The sequence below is a fragment of the Phascolarctos cinereus genome, unplaced genomic scaffold (genome assembly GCF_003287225.1).
Source record: "Phascolarctos cinereus isolate Bilbo 61053 unplaced genomic scaffold, phaCin_HiC Scaffold_1;HRSCAF=81, whole genome shotgun sequence".
Lineage (NCBI taxonomy): Eukaryota > Metazoa > Chordata > Mammalia > Diprotodontia > Phascolarctidae > Phascolarctos > Phascolarctos cinereus.
Window position 1 is genome coordinate 35,990,943 of NW_027555514.1, and position 20,190 is coordinate 36,011,132.

Sequence of the window (20,190 nt, forward strand, 5' to 3'; positions counted from 1 at the left end):
CTTTGTGGTCTGAGCAACAGATCCATCAATTTGCATTTGTCCCCATTCCCAAAGGCATAGCTTCAGAGCCTTCTGCTCAATTTGGGAGATCTTCTTCCGTGTACACAGCTTGTACAGGTACTGAGCCGGGAGGCTTTGTGCAACATGTTCCTGGTTAGTCTCAGCCCTCAGTGTCTGGAGACTTCCTTGTTTTCCTATGTGGAATTGAAAAAATGATCAGTTGTGGATTGTTTTGTTTTTTTTTCCCTTACTTGGAATTACTGGTCAAGATTCGCCTGGTATGTTTTTTAGATCTTTGTGGAGTAGTTATAAGGGGGAGCTAAGCAGTACAACTTCCTTGTTCACTACCATCTTGGCTAGTCTCTCAACAATTCTGTCAACCCTTTGACTTTCTAACCACCCTAGAGATTTCTTAGGGTAGTCCCCTGCCCTTGCTTCCACTGGGTAGAGAGTCATGGGCTACACATGAGCACCTCTCTGGCCACACTACTGCTTGCCTTGCTGGAGAGGCTCTTGTCTTTTGCTCATGTTTATATATTTCCTTATTTTTATTCCATTCTTACATTTGTGAAGGACGTACTTAATGTTTTTGCCTTTTTACAAATATTTACAATTTGTACTCTAGCACAGTATTTTTGAAAAGGCATCTGACTCTAAGAAATATGTATTTTCTTTAATATTCTCATTTAGGATATGCCATTGTCTTTTAAAATTTACTTTTTAAATGATCTGTTTATTCTTGTTTCCTGTTTGTTTTTGTTGTCATATTTTGCCAGCTCTGAAACAGTGACATTGAAGTCTCCTATAATTATTGTTAATTTCTGTGCCTTTTGGCCTTTTCTTTTTGGGCTTATATGCTATACTATTTCGTGGTATACATTTAATAAATGTTTGCATTTTCCTCCATTTATTTATTTTCTATTTTTCTCTCTTTACTCTTTTCAGTTAGCACCCTGTCTCTGTAATTAGTTTTGATTGCATTAATTTGGTCCTTGTTTTCCCATAGATGTTTCCTGTTTACCCATCCTATTTCAAGTTCCTTCAGTCTTCTTAAACAGTTATTCTTTCTTTAAAAAGAAAAAAATAATAATTCCCAGTCTCCCTCCTTTTAACCCTTTCCTCTCCAGATAAGAGTGTGATTAAAAATCCTCCCTGCTTCTCCTTTCCCCACACCCAATCTTAACTTGAGCAATATTTCTCCCTTATTTCTCTCCCTTCTAAACTATTCTGAATTTTTTTCTTTCATTCACTGCCCATATATTTTCATGTGCCTTTGTTGTCATCTCTATGCCCCTCCTAGAGGGAGAGCTTTGTGGTATGCATTCTCTTTGTGATCTATGTAGGGGGGAACCTTTTGAGAAGGTAAAAGTTGAGGTCTTTCTCCTGTAGGTAATAGGATCTTCATTCCTGTAGTTCATTTGTAGATCTCTCTTCATCCTTCATCCTCCCTTTCCTTTTCTTTATTTTGTTTCATGAAGTTTTGGGTCTTTTTTTTTTGATAGGATCTTCATCTACTATATACCTCACTCCTATAACTGTCAGTTAGTGAAGGAGAGAATGGTGCGGGAGTATCTCTGTAGCATGAGTCATTTTGGCCTGGTCTTAGTCTCTTCCACTTACCGTCACCATTTATTCCTTCTAAGACTAATATAGCCTACCTCTGGATCTGTGTTTCTCCTTCTACTCTGGATTTATCTGGAGTGAAATGCAAACCTGGGACACATCATCCTTGCTTGGAGAAAATTGTCTCCTAAAACAGAGGTGTTGTCTGCAGAGCTCACATCTCTCCTGAGCCAAACCTGGCTAAAATGTAATTGGGAGATACTTAACAAAATAAATAAAAATTTAATAAACATAGACAATATTATATTTAAAAAACTAAGACAGTATGTTGCCCACAGGGATCCTTGTGTACAATTAGTGGCCCTGATTCTACTTGAGTATGACACCATTGTCCTCAAATATCCATTATCTGCTTCACTACCAAAGGAAACCCATTAAACATCTCTGTCACTATCTCTCTGTTAAAACACTTCTGCTTCTGTTAAAACACATTTTATCCCTTTGTTTTCTTCTTCTAAGGGAATGCACTATTCCACTACCTCTCCTTCTGGGTTCCTCTCTACAACTGCACTTAGCCGACTCTTCTGTAGCTCCCCGTGCTTGTCAAGAGACCAAAGAAATAATTATCCAAGTTGGAGGTGTAGCCATTTTTTCCCCAGGATTTTGGCTCTGAGAGGGTGTGTGTGTGTGTGTGTGTGTGTGTGTGTGTGTGTGTGTATGTGCATATATCTATATATATATCTATATATATATATATCTATATCTATATCTATATATATATATATATATATATAGATATAGATATATGCACATACACACACAGTTGGATAAAGTGAGGATTATTTTTAAATAGAGGGAAACCTAGGCATGTTTGTAGGCAGCAGGAAGGAGCCATTGAACCAGGAGAGATTAAGATTTACGGAGAGAAAATACTGATTGTTGGTGTAATCCTTCTGAGGAATTGGGATCAAAGGTAGAAGTAGAGGGTTTGGCCTTTATGAAAAGGGCCACCTCATAATTGGAAATTAGAGCAAGGGAAAGGAATTTGGGGCGTGATGTCAAGGAGGTTGGAGAAATAGAGTAAGAGAGAAAGGGACCCTGGGAGAATGTTTTCTTAGTGATATTTGGTGTTTGCTGAGAAACAGCAAGGAGAGTCTGGTGAGAAGAGTTTAAGGAGTTAGTGCAGGGACCCTCCACAAGGCAGCCTCCAAAAGTCATGGAAAGGGTCTTTGGAAAAAGAGGACACAAGTTTTTCCTGGGGGCTGCCACTAGCTGCCCTTGTAACCTCTTAGCTTCAGTTTCCTCATCTGTAAAATCCAATGTAACCAGTAAGCATTTGTTACAACAGATGACAATGATACTTATATGGCAATTCTATCTAATGGATTGTTTTGAGGATCAGATACGATAAATAGATAAAGATTTTTATAAAATTATTAGACTCAAATTCTCATTTGTAACGTAGGAATATTAACATTTTTACTACCTATTTCATGGGATATTTTGTAAACCTAGGAAATGGACCTGTCTGTAAGTCAAGAAGTGAATTCCTCAGTGAGGTTACTCCTGCCAATGAAGGTCAACCACCTTTTCTGCAACTTAGAGTCTTACTTGGGATCCTGAGAAGTAAAGTTAACATGCCTAGGGTCACGCAGCCATTATGTTTCAGAGGAAGGGACTTGAATCCAAGTCTTCCTGTCTCCAAGGCTGGCTGTAAACTGTGTTTTTGTAAAAGTTAGCAGATGTGGTCAAAAGAGAGTTAATCCTGAGGTGACAGTTGTTTTGTCTCCATAAAAATTAAGCTTGGAAATTATAGACATTTAGAATTAAGTATGAAAGTGAGGCATCTAAGAGGTATATAGATCCAGGTGGCAGGATGGATCCAAATACAAACAGCCAAGAATGTAGAGTTCTGGTTGAGGAGGCCCCAAATATACCTACAGAAATGGAAGAAGGGTTTATGTAAACCTAAAGGAGAGATGTTCTGGCCTAGGGCTGAGATAAGCGAAGCAATCCCTGTGTCAAAGGTAAATTGTTAGGAGTGATAGTTGTAACATCTGGTCAGGAGTGACATGTGTCAAGCTGAAATTTGTGATGTCTCAGTGCTGGTAAGCTGAGGGAGTATACAAAGGACTACACAGAGGATTTTTTTGTTTGTTTTGTGTTTTCAGCACCAGTTAGAGAGGGATGTGTGGAGTTGTGAATTAATTTTTTTTTGGTTCATTTCGAAAGATGCTACCTTGTGGTAAGACTGTTTTTTGCTTAGGATTAAGTATAATTTCCAAGTAAAACAAATAAGCCTAAAGTCTAAATTTACAATAATTTTCTTTAACTGGTTATGTGGCAGGCTTTTAACCTGTATAGACAGTCCCATTATAGTGTAAAAGCCCAGAGAAGAAATAGAAAGAAATTTGAGGTATCTTCCTTTCCCTCGCAGCCTAGTTATCCTCTCTTATTCTTTCTCCAAATGGACACCCATGGGAATTTATGAAAAAATTAATAAAAGGAGAAAGAACAAACAACAACAAACAAGATAGCGTGTTTTAAAGCTGAGAATGCTTTTTATATTGTTGGTGAAAGATGCTTCTCTAAATACCGAACTCCTGCTTCCTCTTATCCGATTGTCAATCCTCAGGTAGGGTTTTCCTCAGGGCAGTGCAGAACCAACAAATGACTTGTTGGGCTTCCTCCTTTTAGTACTTCTGTGAGTCATTGCTTACCGTCATGCCTCCAAAGCATGGAATTTGGGTCAGTTCCTTGATTGACATAATCTAGGAAAGACCAGCTTCAGAAAATATGGACAAATCACAACACTTGCAAAAGGAGGAAGAAATCAACAGTGGATGTAGAAACCTTTTTTATATGGTGATGAAAAATAAGGATGCAGAATGTTTAAATCTGATTAGCTGGAGACATTCCCCCCCCCCCCAGCCTCATGTTGATTTCTTTCTGTTCTAACCCCATAGCATGTACTTTCTGTACATAGTATCTTCTAGACTAGCTTTGTTGAACACAAATAGAAATAAATCCCTGCAGGTGCTGTATTGATTTAGAAAACCTCAAATTAACATTATCTATATTGTATTGCAATTTTGTTTTGTTAAGCATTTCCCAGTTACATTTTAATCTGGTGCAGCCCAGTAGTTTGACACCTCTGTTTTAGACTGTGACTCCCTTCCCTGGCTACCACTTTCCTAATTGTATCTGGTCAACTGCCTCATTAGAATTTTGATCCCCACCTCTTATACTCTAGGTCAGCCTAATGATGCTGGTTCAAAATTTGAAAGGCAACAAGTTCTGTGGCCTGTACGAAGCTGCTTCATAAAGAGTATTGAAGATTTCCCTCCACTGCTGTTCACACAGGGCAGCAAGCTTCTAAGAAAATTTCCCCTAAGAATTCACAGGCTCTGGCCCTCTTAAAGGGCCACCTTAGTTTATCTTTCTTAGAATCACTGCCCAATAAACAGACCAGGGGCCCGCAGGATTTGTTTTCTAAATATTTTGGTGTGACTTTTGACATTCTTCCTTTGTACTTTCACTTTAAAGTTAGATCAGTCACTCTGTGTTAGAGGTGAAGATGGTTACATGCCTGAAAACTACTGATCAAATTTAGTAATTAACCAAAATTTAAAAAAAAAGCTCTCAGAGGTGTAAAATTAATTGTTGAGAAACAGCTTGGTTTTATGTAATTGTTGTCAAAAAAGATAGGGAATCCTTTGGGTTGTATTTTTAACTGCAGATTTAGAATACTGCACAGCAGGCACCATAGACTTAGCAGTTGTGGAGGGTATAAGGCTTACTTTGAAGCAGATATTTGCCTTGTCCAAAAGAAATGGTACTTTCTAAAACAAATTCTGATATAAGTGTGAGAGGGAGTAGAAAGTGATGTGATACTTGTGCATTCCTTCAGCTAACTGTTTGAATGTAACCACACAAAAGAACAAGTCATTTGACTATGTTGATTTTTCTTGACAAACCATGGCAGTTTATCTAAAGGATACTCTTTAGTTTAAATAAATATAGCTTATGATTTATCATGTTTTTCCTTATCTTAATACCTAAAGAGAATTAAAGACATACTTGGTACTAATATAGCAAGAAGCAAATTGGCTGTCTTTTAAAGGTGACTTAAGATATTTGAATTAATAAATTTTAGTATTCAGATGGCATAAAAGTTGCTTAACTTTCAAGTTTTTGACTTTTCTTCTGGAAGATCTTAAGTTTTTCTGTGCATTCTGTCAGTTTGTTTAGCTGTATAGAAATCATGTGTCCATTTAACCTTATTTCATTTTGCTTCTCTTCTCTGCTTGAGTGTAGTTGTATTCCCAATTAGTTACCCTCTGTTTTGTCTTTGAGGAGACTCTTCCTTTTGGATTCAGGTTCTCTTATTCTGTTAATTATTTCTCTTCTACAGGCCATAAATTTTGCCATTTGTTTCCTTTTAACTTGTGCTTTTAGGATTCTCATTTCTCTTTTGAACCATTTGGGAAAATCTTGCTTGGTTCCATGTTCTCTTAGGATTTCGCAGGGTTCCCTGCCTCATCAGGTAAAGGTTCAGTTTCCTTTGTCTTGTAATATTTACTAATAGATGTTAGGACTCATTTAGATATCTTGATGGCCATCTTCTCCTCTGTTTTAATCACTTGTCTGATGATTTATCTGCTTGTACTCTAAGTTTTTAACTGAAATTCTTCCACCTGAGATCTTTGGTAATTTCAGTCATTTTCCCTTACAGTTCCCTTTTGCTATGCCCTGGGGCCTGAACCTCAAAGCTGTCTCAGCCTTCTTCCATGTTTGAAAATACACTTTTTCACTGGCCCGAGTCCCTTCCCACGTGACTTCTTTCTCAGAGATACAACTGGCCCTAGCTAGGTACCGTTCCTCTTTCCTTCAGGCCTGCTGTAGCCCCACAAACATGCCAGTGCCCTGCCCCAGTTTCTTCTGTCTTTTAATTCTCTGGCTGAGCACTGAAACTCCCTGCTGTCCTCTATTCTCACATCTCCATATGCTTTTTAGAAATACTGAACTGGATGTCCAGTACATACGTTAAACCCAACATGTTGAACCCAGCAGTCTTCTTGTACTCCTCACTTTCTCTCACTTCTCACGTCCAAGCTTTTCCCAAAGTTTGTTGATTTCAACTTTGCCATGTCTCTTAAATATGCCCCCTTTTCTCCTCTGACACTGCCTTCACTCTGTTTCAGGTCCTTATCACCTTACAACTGCACTGTTGCAATAGTGGCTGGGGGTTCTGCCTTTCTCAAGTCTCCTCATTCCAGTCTATCCTCTATTCAGCCACTAACATGATTTTCTTAAAGTGAAAATCTGATCGTATCCCCTGGCTGCTCAAGAATCAGAGGCATTTAGGTGGTGTAGTGAATACTCAGCCTGCAGTCAGGAAGACCTGAGTTCAAATTTTACCTCAGACTATCTGTTTGACCCTGGAAAAATCACTTAACCCATTTGTCTTAGTTTCTTCTCTGTAAAATGAGCTGGAGAAACCACTCCAGTATCTTTGCCAAGAAAACTCCAAATGGGGTCATGAAGAATCTTGACAGCACAAAAGGACAGAACAACAACTCAAGAATCTCCAGGGGCTTCCTTTAGCCTCCACAAGCAAATACAGTGCTCTGTTTGGCATTCAGAGCCTTCCATAACCCAGCCCCCTCTTGCCTTACTCCCTGCCATGTACTCTTCAATCCAGTGACACTGGCCTCCTGGCTGTTCCACAAACAAGACTCCATCTCTCTGGCTTCCACTCTTCCCTAGCTTCGGTTAAGTCCCAACTAAACTTTCTTCTTTTACTGGAAGCTTTCCTTTATTTCCTTTTAATTCTAGTGTCTTCTCTCTGTTAATCATTTCCCATTTATTTTGTATACAGTTTGCTTTGTATATAATTGTTTACATGTTGTCTCCCTCATTAGATTTGTAAGCTCCTCTGAGGACAGACTGTTTTTTGCCCCCCCCTTTTTTTTTTTTGCATCCCCAGCATTTAAAAAGTGTCTGAAACCTGGTAAGCCCTTACCAATTGACTGACTATTGACCGATTGCCCTGGCAGGTCACACTGTCCCTTTACTCTGTCATCCTTTCTTCCATTAGGAAATGGGCTGAATTGGGATTGGCTGATGGTTGCTACAGAATGATGGTGTGAGGGCAGAGACAGAGGATACTGGCAGATACTGCCCCAGCAGCAGCAAGAAAATAGTGAGTGGTTTAGGTTGGGCTGTGCAGCCCCACATAGCTTGACACCTGGTAGAGGAGGAGGTATTGAGGGAACTTTTTAAAGTTAGGGGTTAGCCTACTCTGCTATTCAGTCTTCAGGTTGTTCCCTTGTCGTCTTCTTGTCTTGGCTTGCAGAGATGGCCTCAATGGGCATAATTCTGATTTTGGGGAAGTTTTAAGAGTTCATTAGTACTTGAGAAAATGTCTGATCTTCCATTTGGCAATCATGTGACCTGGAAAGCCAGTGAACCTTGAGAGCCAGAGAAATTAACTTCTTATTCACAGATTTAATGAACACTTTTAAAAGAAAGTTGTCCATTTAACTTGACTATATACATATATATAGATACATGTAGATAATGACATGTAGATAACCTGACTTTATATCCAACACTGATCTGACTAAAACCTGGTGTAATCTGATGTGAATTGCCAGAATGTTAAATTAGAATTTTGTAAATGGATTTTCAGAGCAACAAAATTATTTTAAAATAAAACAGATTTCTAAACTCAAAAACACTGAGTTAATTTAACCTGAAGTTTTTGGCAATCTTGGGAAGGAGATTGAGATTGAGAACTGCTTTTTGTGTTTACTATTGTTGCAGTACAGTTTACTAGTTCAGTCAAAAAAGATAGAGTAACTTAACTCGGTTACTTAAATGTGAAATTTTTTCTAGGCATTTGCTGGGGGTGTTAAGATCAGAACTGAGCTTGCCAGTCTGTATTTGGGTTGCTCTTTTCTTATGATTATCACAGAGATAATTTCTTAGATATTAGAGTAATTCTGATGTTGATGCTAATGTTAGATTTAAAACAATATAGGAAAATGAAAGTTTATATCTTTATGCTTTCCTTAAGTGCGTATTTCCCTTAAAGTCCTACTCTCTCTGTTTCTTGCAGAGAAGTGTCTCTGGCTTCTTGAAAGCTGTGCTCATAAAAGGTAAGCTCTGTCATGTCACTTGATCAAGGATCATTTATAAAGTACCTCCCAGACACTGAGCAAGGCACTGAAGATAAAAGGCAAAAATGAAATCTGGAAAGACTTTGGGCAGAAGAGCTCTGGTAGTGGACTATGTGTCTGTTTTCTAAGTGTGAATCAACCTAGTTAAATTCAGACATGGTCATCTTAGGTTAGCATGTTTACTAGGTGATGAATTTTTCAGCAACGCAGCTTAGAAGATCTTCAGCTAAATCATGAAGAGATTGTAATCTGCATTGGTGAGAGGAATAATCATACTACCAAATTCACAGATAATGTGTTGAAACAGACATTTTATGCACATTAAATGTATAAATAAACCCCATTTTGTGTTCTGACCTGGCTTTCAGAAAGCAGTATCCCTATAGATTTCAAGAAAAATATAATGAGTACTATTATAATATATTAAAATCAATTCAGAATGAAGGTTGCTTTATGGAGTCATTGGTTTTTTGACCCCTTTTGGTGTTGTTATTGAATTTGAAGTATAGAGTTCTAATTACATTGTGAGTGTATTCAGATTGTAGAAATTAAGTGATCTCACTATATTCTTTCAAGGACTTTGGGCTTCTAAAACCAAGGATAACATTAGATGTCAGCCAAACATTTTGTCCTTCTCAGTTTTTGTCTTCTCATCTGAAATACTGCCAGTTGCACAGATTGTGTGTCAGTTTAAATACAAGAAGCAGGCCTCAATCTGCTTGAACTCGTTCCACCAAAGACTTCTAAAACTTTAGGTAGTTTGCAAGTAGTAATGGTTGTTTCACATTAAGTTGCTTTGTAGAATTATAAAACAGATTTTCTTGTGCTTTCAAAAAAAATGTCATCCACTAATGAATGAGATGCCATCTGTAATAATTAAGGTTATTCTGTTTGTTCTTTCCCTGCAGCAAAGCTTCTAAAGATTTGGAGAAGATAGAAAACAACCCAAAAGGCTAAAACACTATTGTACTGTAAGTACTACTCTGGGTAGAAAAAGTGAATTAAAGATCTTGTAAAGAGGATGTCCATTTATTTCGGAGGAAAATTTGTTAATAGAGATAGCTTTGTGTAATACAGAGAAGGATGTATTTTAACAGTTATACTTAATAATTTACAAGAAATACTCATGCATTCTTGAAAAATTTGAAAATATGTTCTTAGTCCAATAAGGATTTCACCAATAGCAGTGAAAAATATTCCTGTATCTAACAAGGATTGATTTAGTTTAATATACATTTGCTTATTTAAAACTATCAGAATTTAGAAAATCATTGTAGTTTTGCAGGTTGTCATTTGTTTTGGTGACTTATTGTTTAGGTTATTTTGCAGAATTATTTATTTGCTGATTTATTTATGTATTTCATTATTTATTTATTTGATTATTTAGTAAATTATTTATCTGATGAATTATTAATACATCTTCATGACATGCTTTAAATTATTTATAACTTAATTTTGAGTTTATTGCTTTTAGACGCTGCATTGTTACTGACTAGTTTTGATTTTTTTCTTTCTGGTTCTTAAAAATTAAAGTATTAGCTCTAAGGCAAAAGTATATTCATTGCAATGCCCATAGATTTTTTTTTATTGAGTGATTTACAGTGCTGATAAAATTTTAGTTATGTTTAGTTTAGCTAGGAATGTATACCTGTTCAGGTTTTACCAGTGGTCCAGTATATGCACATCATTATGCAGCCATATACAAATGACACATCTACCATTTGGGAAGGAAGTTTAAACACCCAAGGCCTGTTTTTTGGTTCTTGCTGTGTCCACACTGTGGAGTACTGAGGAGATATTTGAGCCTTTGGTATGTAAGTCTTGAGTGGTTTAGGGATTATTTTTTTTAAAAAGCCCCAAAGTCTATTATGTATGTATTTGGGGGAGTGGGGGAAGCCTCATGTTTGAATAGATTCAACTATTTAAAAACATATGTGACACAGGATGCTTAAGTAGTCCTAATGACTTTTGTTTAGATCACTTCGTATGCTCCCTAGGACTGTAGAGGTCATGTTCTTTTATCTTACTGGAATGAATGGCAAGGAATATATACAAATGTAGGCTAGCCATGGACATCTTTAAGTTGTAGCTCTTCCGACTTCACCATGTGGATCTTTTTGCCGAGTTACTGCTTTTGCCAGTGAGTTCATTTCCTCTTTCATCTGATCCCACTCCCCAAAGTGGTGCAGGGGGGAGAACACCCTGAAAATGCTCTGACTTCAGTTTGTGTAGGAGAATGTCATGTGCCCAACATGCTCTTTATTCTGTTTGCTTGAGGCGAAGTACTGTGCACTTTAAAGTTTTAACATTGGAGAGCAAAGCTGCATTGTGCAGCCCAAGTTGGGATGCAATTGAAATACAGTGAAAATGGTCTCTGTAGACAGGTTTCACTATAGAACTGTAAATTATGCATGTGTATATCCAAATTCCTTATTTTGAAATATTGAACGTATGAATATTTAATTGGCATCTTGCTTTAGCATCTTCACATGCTTGCCTTAAAGAAAGCATTTTCGTCTGATTTATATACATGGATTTAAAAGTGTGTGTACTGTATATATAGATCAATGACTTTCATGTCTCTTCTATGTAGTGGAGAGAAACAGCTTCAGACAGCATTTTGCCGTGGATTTTTGTTTTTTAATTTGCCTTATTTTGACAAAGATGGCTGCTTTGGAAGACTACGAGACTTCTAAGGTGCCTTCTCTGCTCCTGCTAGATTGGGTCAGACTTGCAGAGTGAAGTGTCAGACCCAGTCAACTAAGAAACATCATGATGAGTGTCTCTTGTGGGCCAACCACTGTGGCTCCAAGAAATCTTCTGTAGGCAGGGGCCCATATTTGAAATCCTCATTTGTAGAATCAAAATAATTTCCAGGGTACATAGATAGTATCATAGATAGTCAGTGTGGTATAGTCCTGCCTTAGAATTAGGAAGCCTTAGGTTTCCCAGCCTGTATCAGTTCATACATACACTAGCTGTATCATAATAGGAAAGTCACTTAACCTACCTCTCAGTGAGATATGTAGAGAGGGTTTGGTTTTTGACTAATTTCCTTGCCCCCAAATTCCATAATGTAATCAAAAAGTGTTAATGAGATGTGAAACTAACTTTAAAAATGGACCCACACCATGTTATTATCATTATATATTATCGTTAATAATAATATTCATAGTGATGATAGCTAGCATTTGATCCTCACAACAATCCTGTTAGAGAGGTGCTGTTATTATCCCCATTTTACAGATGAGGAAACTGGTTGAGTCAGGTTCAAGGACTTGTCCAGAGTGCTGAACATTTCTCAGATTAAGTCAAGATGAGAACATATGGACTGGCTGCACAAATAAAAAAAGCCCATGTCCTTGGGGGCTTTAAGTAGCTAAATATTGGTCAAATTTTGGCAGTTCAAGGGATCTGGAGCATTGCCAGCTTGGAGCTGCCTTTGGAGGAGATCTCTGAAAGGGAAGAGGAGGCAATGGCTTGCCTCTCTCCAATCCTGCCTTCACCCCACCTTTACTGTCTCTCCCCTGACCACTGATTGTGTTGCTTCGAAGTGGAGTGGTAGGACTGGGAGCAGAGATACTTTGGATAGGGGCAGCAAGCCAGGTGGCTCAGTGGATAGGGCTCTGGGCCTGAAGTTAGGAAGACCTGAGTTCAGTTTGGCCTTAGATACTTATTAGCTGTGTGACTCTGGGTAAGTCATGTAACCTCTGGTCCCTAGCCTATAGCAGGCACCATATAAATGTTCATTCTGTTTCCTTTTTTTCTTTTCCTTAGTAGACAGACAATACAAAGAGACTGGGAGATAGATTTAAAAAAACAGGCCACTGGCAGCCGGGAAATGAGTTGGCTATGGAGGGGAGCAGACCCTTAGGGTCACTTCCAGAACCTGAAGCAGTGACCACCCTCTTGTGGCTCAAGCCTTGATTAAGGCTACCAAGTTGAGTTGGGGGAGGGGGAAAGGGAATGGTATTAACCTTCAGGGGCTATTTCATATGTAAAATGCTTTACAAATGTAAGCTATGTAAATGTTATCTGTTGACTATTATTATTATCAGGCCCTTGGGCTTTAGAGAAAGTATCCTATTTCAGATCCTCGCTGGGCACTCCCCTATATTGATGAAATCACATGTCCAGTCTTAAAAAAAAAAGAGAGACCACAAACATTTTAAGAAACTATATGTGTAATATAGTTGTGTAACATAAAGTTCTAAGTAGATAATTGTATCATTGAATGAAATAAATACATTTACACAAGCCAATGTAATGCCTGACACTCAAGTGTGAAGGAAAAATCACAATATTTATTTGAATTTTATTTGAAGTTTTTCATGAAGGGACTGTAGTTGGCAGATAGAAATTACAGAACCTTGAGGAAGCAATCTGGGGACTTTGGCTTATAGGGTTATGATTGAGGCCAGGATGCAGAGGGTTCCCCACCTAGGTTTTTTCTCTATCCCAGTAGGGGTTTTACCCAAGCCTAAGAGCTAGGGAACATGGGACAGAAGCCATGCAGCATTTGAAGAGACCTTCTGAGGCCTGGAATGCAGTGCACTGTATAGTGTCTAATTCCTTCTGATAGACCAATAAACAGACCAGTCGTGCTGTGTATTTTCTGTCTCGCCATGAGTGGCACTAATAGCATCCTTGTAATTGACTGAATGCTTTAAGGCTAAGTTGATAAAAGTTGAGGGTTGGCTGTAATTTTTTTTGAAAGTTAAATTATTGTCTTCAGAAATCTTTCTAGCACTAAAATGTGAAAACAAAAATTATATGTAAAAATGATCTGGGTAATGTGAAATGTTTTCAAGAAGCCATTGAAAGATTATAGTTGTAGATGCTTTTGTGTATAAAATAGGAATTTGCATTTTTTTGTTATCCTATATAGATTTGATGGGGGGACCTGGACAAGGGAAAGATAGTCTGTCCTTGAACTTTCCCACAGATTTTAGGAGCCCAGTCTCTGGTGTTCACCTGAGGCATCCAGCCCATCCCAGTATAATCCTTTCAACTGTCCCTTCTTTGAGACCCTCTGACCCAGCCCAGCCTTTCACTCTTTGTTGCCTCTGGACCACCCCAGGCTACTTGCTATTCCTTAAACCCATCAAGATCTTTTCACTGACCCTTTTCCTGTTTCTCTGTATGAAAGTATCGTTCTCACCCCAACTAAGCAAGACTCACTAGGAATCTCGCCCACCCAGTTGGTTGTTCATGATAAATGCCCTAATTGGACTGAAAGAAGGCTCCAGTGGTCAAATTCTTTCGAGGCAGACCTGGCCTGTACCCTTGCATTTTGGGGTTTCCTGGTGCCCCTAGACCACATCACATTCATAGATTAAGAATTGTAATGTACCTTAGAGATCACCTAGTCCACTTCTTCTCCTTCATTTTACAGATGGGGAAACTGAGGGCTAGAGAACCTAAGTGACTACCAAAGTTTACTCTGGTAGAACCAGGTCAAGTGATAGAGCCAGAATTTGAATCTATGAACTCTGGCTCCAAATCCAGCATTTTTCCTACTATACTAGGCTGCATTGTTAGTTTTTCTTTTAAAAAATTATTTGGCAAAATTCTATCATTGGAGCATAACTCTTTGCTGATCGAGGTACAAAGGCAACTATAATATTGCTCATAGGGAACTCTTTCCCTTCGATGTACTGAGCTATTTAGGACAGAATCACACTATATTAAACATCATTACATTTAAATATCTGCCATAGAAAACTCTATGGGGTTCTTTTGGTGGACACCAACCAATTTTGATTAGCCCTTTAATTCTTTCTGGTCAAGTCTGCAGTTAATTTAGGGGGTGAGATAGAATATTGCTCAGAATATTAAGCTCTGAAATCTGTTGTTTCTATCTAGCTGAGACTCTCCATACTGTTGTATGTATTGGTTCTTAGTTTACTGCCAGTATATTCATAGATTGAGAGACATAGGATGCTGTGATCACAGTTTACTGACTGTTGGATAAAACAGGAAGGAAACTTGAGCTAACATTACTCTTGAGAGATTTTCCTCTAGCCATCTCCTAGCCCTCCTTGGCATTTCTCTCCTAGGGAAAACTTGACCCTATGATAGCCATTCATGAAAAAGGAACAGTAGGACATGGGGTTTTAAATCCACGTTTTGGACTCAAGGGTGGAAAGGAAGATTAGTTCTTTAGCTCATCAACTCAGGTGGGATTTGTAATAGGTGGCAGTCCCAGAAACCGTACATTTCTTCTTCTTGTGACAGCACTGACTTCCTCTATGTCACTGTTACTATTCTTGGCTTGAAAGTCCTCCTTATGTACTGTGACTTTTAGATGGCGGTTATTTGTGGTGTAGTTTGTGGTGTTTGTAGAGACCCCTCCATAGGGGTCTCTTAGCACCCTCAGGTGCTACTTTCTTTCTCCATGTTGTCCAAATTACCAGAGTCGTGGAAGGAAAGTATGTGGCATGCCACTCAAATTAAAAAAAAACCACAGAGGTATCCAAGGAGAAACAGAAAGTTAATTTATTATTATTATTATTATTATTTCAAATCTCGAGATTGGGGTGTCCCTCTACCAGTATGCTCTGATGCAAGGAGACAGAGTACAGGAGCTAAGAACCAAGTTAAATAGCCCTAATGGGCAAATCCCCCTTCCCACCAACTGGCCAATGTTTTGGCTCACAATCTATGGAAACAAAAAACAAAACAAAGAAATCTGTATTTAGCTCCTTAGTTTGCTGAAGTAATACCAAAGAAGCAATTAAAGATGTGCAGTCAAGCTAGACACTGTACTGCATGGCCAGGTTACCATGACCGACAACAAGATATGGGGGTGGGGTGGGGGAGGTGCTTCTTCAGGAGTTTCAGGCTTGGCAAACTTTAACTACTGAACAACGGCATAAGGGGGGTGGTACTTGGGGTGGAATTTCCGTAAATCAGGCGATTTCTAGTAAATTGAAACTTAGGCCTATCGGGCTGCTATGCCTGCCTTGAGTCTAACACAATTTCTATTTATTCTTCTGAGAAGTTTTCACAGGACCCCTCATCCCACTCAGCCTTATCCCAAACCTTACTTACACTGAGGAGTCTTCACTGGGACATCCCATTCAATAGGAAGGGGAACCGGGGTGCTGCCACACCCAGAGAGTGTCTCTTTATTTTATCCATTGCTCCTGTTATGTTGTAAATGAGAAGGCCCTAGAATAAAGGGAGGGGTTTGAGATAATTCTACTGGGCCTCCATCATCCAAAGCCACTGACAGGTTTTGTCTTTATGAGTCATTTCTGTAGAGAACTAAAAGAACACCTAATACAGTAAATTTTTCTGGCAGTAGAAGTGACATTCATTCTTTCTCCACATCCTTCCAGAAACAAAAGATTTCCCTTTTCTTCCATTATTGGTTTGTCAGGTATTCAGAATTCAGTTTCTTTTTAGTGATATTCTCATGGACATCTTTGTGGTCATTGTAATATTGTTCTTTTGATTCTTTCTCTTCTCTCCCTTCTCTATTTCTTTCTGTGCTGAATCAGTTCATACAAATCTTCTTCATTCTCCCAGATTAATAATTCCTTGTTTGGTTATTTTTAGAAATATACAACCCTTTGTGATGACATTTGAGAGTTTCTTGGCAAAGATGCTGGAGTGGTTTGCCATGGCCTTCTTCAACTCATTTGATGGATAAGTAAACTGAGGCAAATGGGGTTAAGTGACTTTCCCTGGGTCACACAGCTAGGAGGTGTCTGAGGCCGATGAGTCTTCCTGACTTCAGGCCTGGCATCCTATCTACTGTACCACTTAGCTGCCCCTAATAATTTTGTAAAGCACAGTAATGTTCCATCACATTTATTCTCACATCACGGTTTGTTCAGCTATTGCCCAATTAATGGGTACCCACTTTTCCTAGTTCTTTACTATCACACACAAAAAACCTGCTATTACTATTTTGGTGTTTTTTGGATCATCATTTATGCCTTTAATCTCCTTGGTGCCTGCCTCTGCTTGGTAGTGGGATATCGAGATGGTATGAACGGCTTAGTCAGTTTTCTTGCATCATTTCAAAACGATATCCAGAACAAGCTGGAGCAGTTCTCAGTTCTACCGGCAGCATATTAGTGTTCTTGTTTTCCTTCAGCTTCGGCAGCGTTGCTTTGATTTTGATTATCTTTGCCTTTTTGTAGGGCTTAAGGCAAGATGTCAGAGTTGTTTAAAGTTGAATTTATCTTATTTGTGACTTTGAAATTGTTTACATATTTATGTTTATAGTTTGTAATTATTCTTTTGATAGCTGTTTATTTTTACTGCTTATTGAGGAATGACTTTAGTATTATATAGTTGTCATTCTACTTATATATCTGAAATATCTGATGTCAGTAAATGATATTCCATTCAAAGATTTTTTTCTCCACTTGACCCTTATTCTATCTGCACTGATTTTCTTCATGTTAGAGCCATTAAATTTATAACCAAAATTGTCTAGTTGTCTTTTATGGCCACCTCTAGTTCTTGTTGGATTAAGAATTCTTCTTCTTGCCATAATTGTGAAAGAAACTCCTTTTATTCTCTAATTTTTAAATGATCAGACCTTATATATTGAGGTTGCTCATTCATTTGGAGCTTATTGTGGTATATGGTGTAAGCCACTGATTCAAGCCTGATTACTGCTAAATCACTTTCTGGTTTCTCCAGCTCTTCTTGTCATAAATGGAGACCTTGCTTCAAAAATGTATGTTCTTGAGTTTATCACATGTTGGGCTGCTGCTTTTGGTTTCTTATTGACCATTTATTGCTAGCCTGTTTTGTTGATCTACTTTTCTGTTTTTTTTCTAATGAGTACCAAGTAGTATTGTTGATTATTGTCTTGTAATATGGCTTGAGTTCTTGTGATATTATTCCCTCTTACTCCTACTTTCTTTTATTTGAATGAATAAAGCCTTTATTAAGTGCTTACTATGTGCAGTGCACTGAGGGGCAGGAGGCGTGGTCAGGCAAATCAGACCATCACTTTGCTGACCACCATGTCCCCTCAGACCCTGAACTTCATAGCCTTGGGGTAATAAAACTTACAGCCTGCTGCCCTCAGCCACTATCCTGGGAAGCCACCCTGTGTGCTAAGTGCTGGGGACGCAAATAGAGCGATAAGCCAAACCCCTGCTCTCCAGGAACTCAGATTCAAATGGGGAAGACCACAAATATGGAAGGTTTTAACTGCGCATCTGATGGAAAGGTCCTTTGGTCTTTAGGGTCCAGCAGAAAAGCAAATGTTAATGCCTTTTCTTTAATGGCATTTCCATTGATAACATTTTATCAGTTTTTGATGTTGAGCCGTATGGTAATATCAAGGACATTGGCAGCAAGAACTTTCTTTTCTGGGTCTTCAGTAGCAGGGGGTTTAGCCCCCGCAGGAGCAAGTCCAGGCTCCCTTTCCCCAGGAATGGCTTCTCAGGATGGTGGCTGAGGACACTGGGCTGGAAACTTTGTTATAGTACCTGGACCCTGAAGTAGAGGGTCCTGGACTGTCTCCATCAGTGTCTGAGGGGAGAATGTCATCAGCATGGTGGGGGAGATTTGACCTGCCTGGCTTGGCCTCCTGGATCTCCCTCAAGAAGTCTGGGTGCTGGGTAGGTTGATTTACCTGACCTCCATGGCATTTGGGTGGCCCTTTCTTCACAGGAATTGCTTCTTTGGCTCATGGTTGTCTGGGATGTTCCCCCTCGCAGTGCCCCTGTGCTTATCTGCCAACTGGCAATAATTGGTCATCATTTGTTTCTGGTGGTGATAAGCAAGGTAAGGTCTCCTCTCCACAATGCTTTCTCTCCTCGGTGAGATTTTCCTTGAGATTATAGACCTTTTATTTTCATAAATGAATTGCATTATTTTGGGTGATTCTATGAAGTATTCCCTTGGTGATTTGATTAGTACCATATCTATGAATTAATTTAGGTGGTGTCATTTTTATTATATTGGCACAGTCCAACTGTGACTCCTGAATTGTTGCTCCAATTATATGCCTTCCTTTGTTTTTGTAAAATGTTTTATATTTGTTTTTTGAAATCTTTGGTACATCTTGGTAGTTTAACTTACACATATTTTATATATTTTAAGTTAGTTTGAATGGAGTTTCTCTTGCTTTTTGTTTTTGTTTGTACTGTGTAGACATATTGATAATTTTAATGGATTTAATTAATATCCTGCTATTTTATTCAGTAACTCCTTTAAGGTTTACATTACTAGTATTAATTGTAGCCTCTTTTTATGGAGTTGAACACGGTCACTTGGCTATGTCTGTGGGATTTAAATCTGATGTTTTGGCAGCCCACATTACGTTGCCTGTTAGCAAGCACAAATGCTTTACAGTGATATTTAAAAGGAAGCAAGCATGTTTAGTTGGTCACATCCAGAAGCTAGTCCCAGCAGTTGATTGAGAGACATTGTTTCAATATGCTGAACCTCCATGTTTCAGGATTCAATTTTTGTTCTTCCTGCTCGGGTTAAGCCTAAGAGACCAAATAAATAAACAAAACCGCGTGGAGTGATATTGTGTTTGACAGTGTCCTAAAAATCACTATTTTTATTCATAGGATTGTAGATTTAGATGGAAGGGGCTTTTGAAGCCATCTGGTTCAGCCCCTTCATTTTATATTTGAGGGAACTGAGACTCAGCTTGTAACTTGGCCTGGGCTGAGAAGTGTTATGTGGTAGAGCTAGAATTTGAACTCAGACCATCTAACCTCAGATTAAGCACTTTCTCCACTGCCACATCCTGCTTCTTTGGGTAAGTCACTCATCCTCCCTTGGAGTCAGTCTCTTCATCTGTTAAAGGAGGAGATTGGACCAGATGGCCTTGGTGGTACCTTCTAAACCCAGGCCTATGAACCCATGAGTTTCCGGTCCTCCTTTTTTATTTTCTAATTTTAGACCATCTTGGAACTGTGTAACATAATGGAAAGATCCGCCTAGGTTTGCAGTTGGCCTTTGGTTGATGACTCAGTAGATAAGAGTTGGAATCAGGAACAGCTCAGTTCAAATGCAACCTGACACTGCCTTGATAACCAAGTCACTGTACCTCTCTGTACCTCAGATTTCTCATTGGGAACATGGGGATGATGATAATAATAATAGCACCTATTTCCTAGGGTTGTTTTGAGGATGAAGTGAAATGGCATATGTAAAACACTTTGCAAACTTCAATGGGCTATAGAAGTGCTGGCTACTGTTATTATTATTGTTATTTTATACATGATCTTGGGTGAGTCTCTTCACTTCTGTAGGCTTTAGTTTCCTTATCTATAAAATGAGCTTGTTGGGCAACTAGATGCTTTATAAGCATACCTCCAACTCTGAATCTTCTAGGATCTGCTAGGATCTCAGTGAGTGAAGCCTTTTTTCTTAAACAAGGTCATAAGTGGGAAATGTTTTGCTTTTTTTAATCTTGGAAAATGCATATTTCAATGGTGGAATGCCTTAGAAA

The 20,190-nt window shown here is 38.6% G+C and overlaps 1 protein-coding gene across 1 annotated transcript in view; it reads left to right on the forward strand.

Annotated features, from left to right (window-relative positions):
* The window catches only part of TBC1D5 (TBC1 domain family member 5), a 613,691-nt gene that overhangs the window by 40,023 nt on the left and 553,478 nt on the right, over positions 1-20,190 (forward strand). Inside the window, 2 exon segments of the mRNA XM_078151425.1 lie at positions 8,687-8,726; positions 9,656-9,718. The gene's annotated coding sequence lies outside the window, so the exon portion shown is untranslated.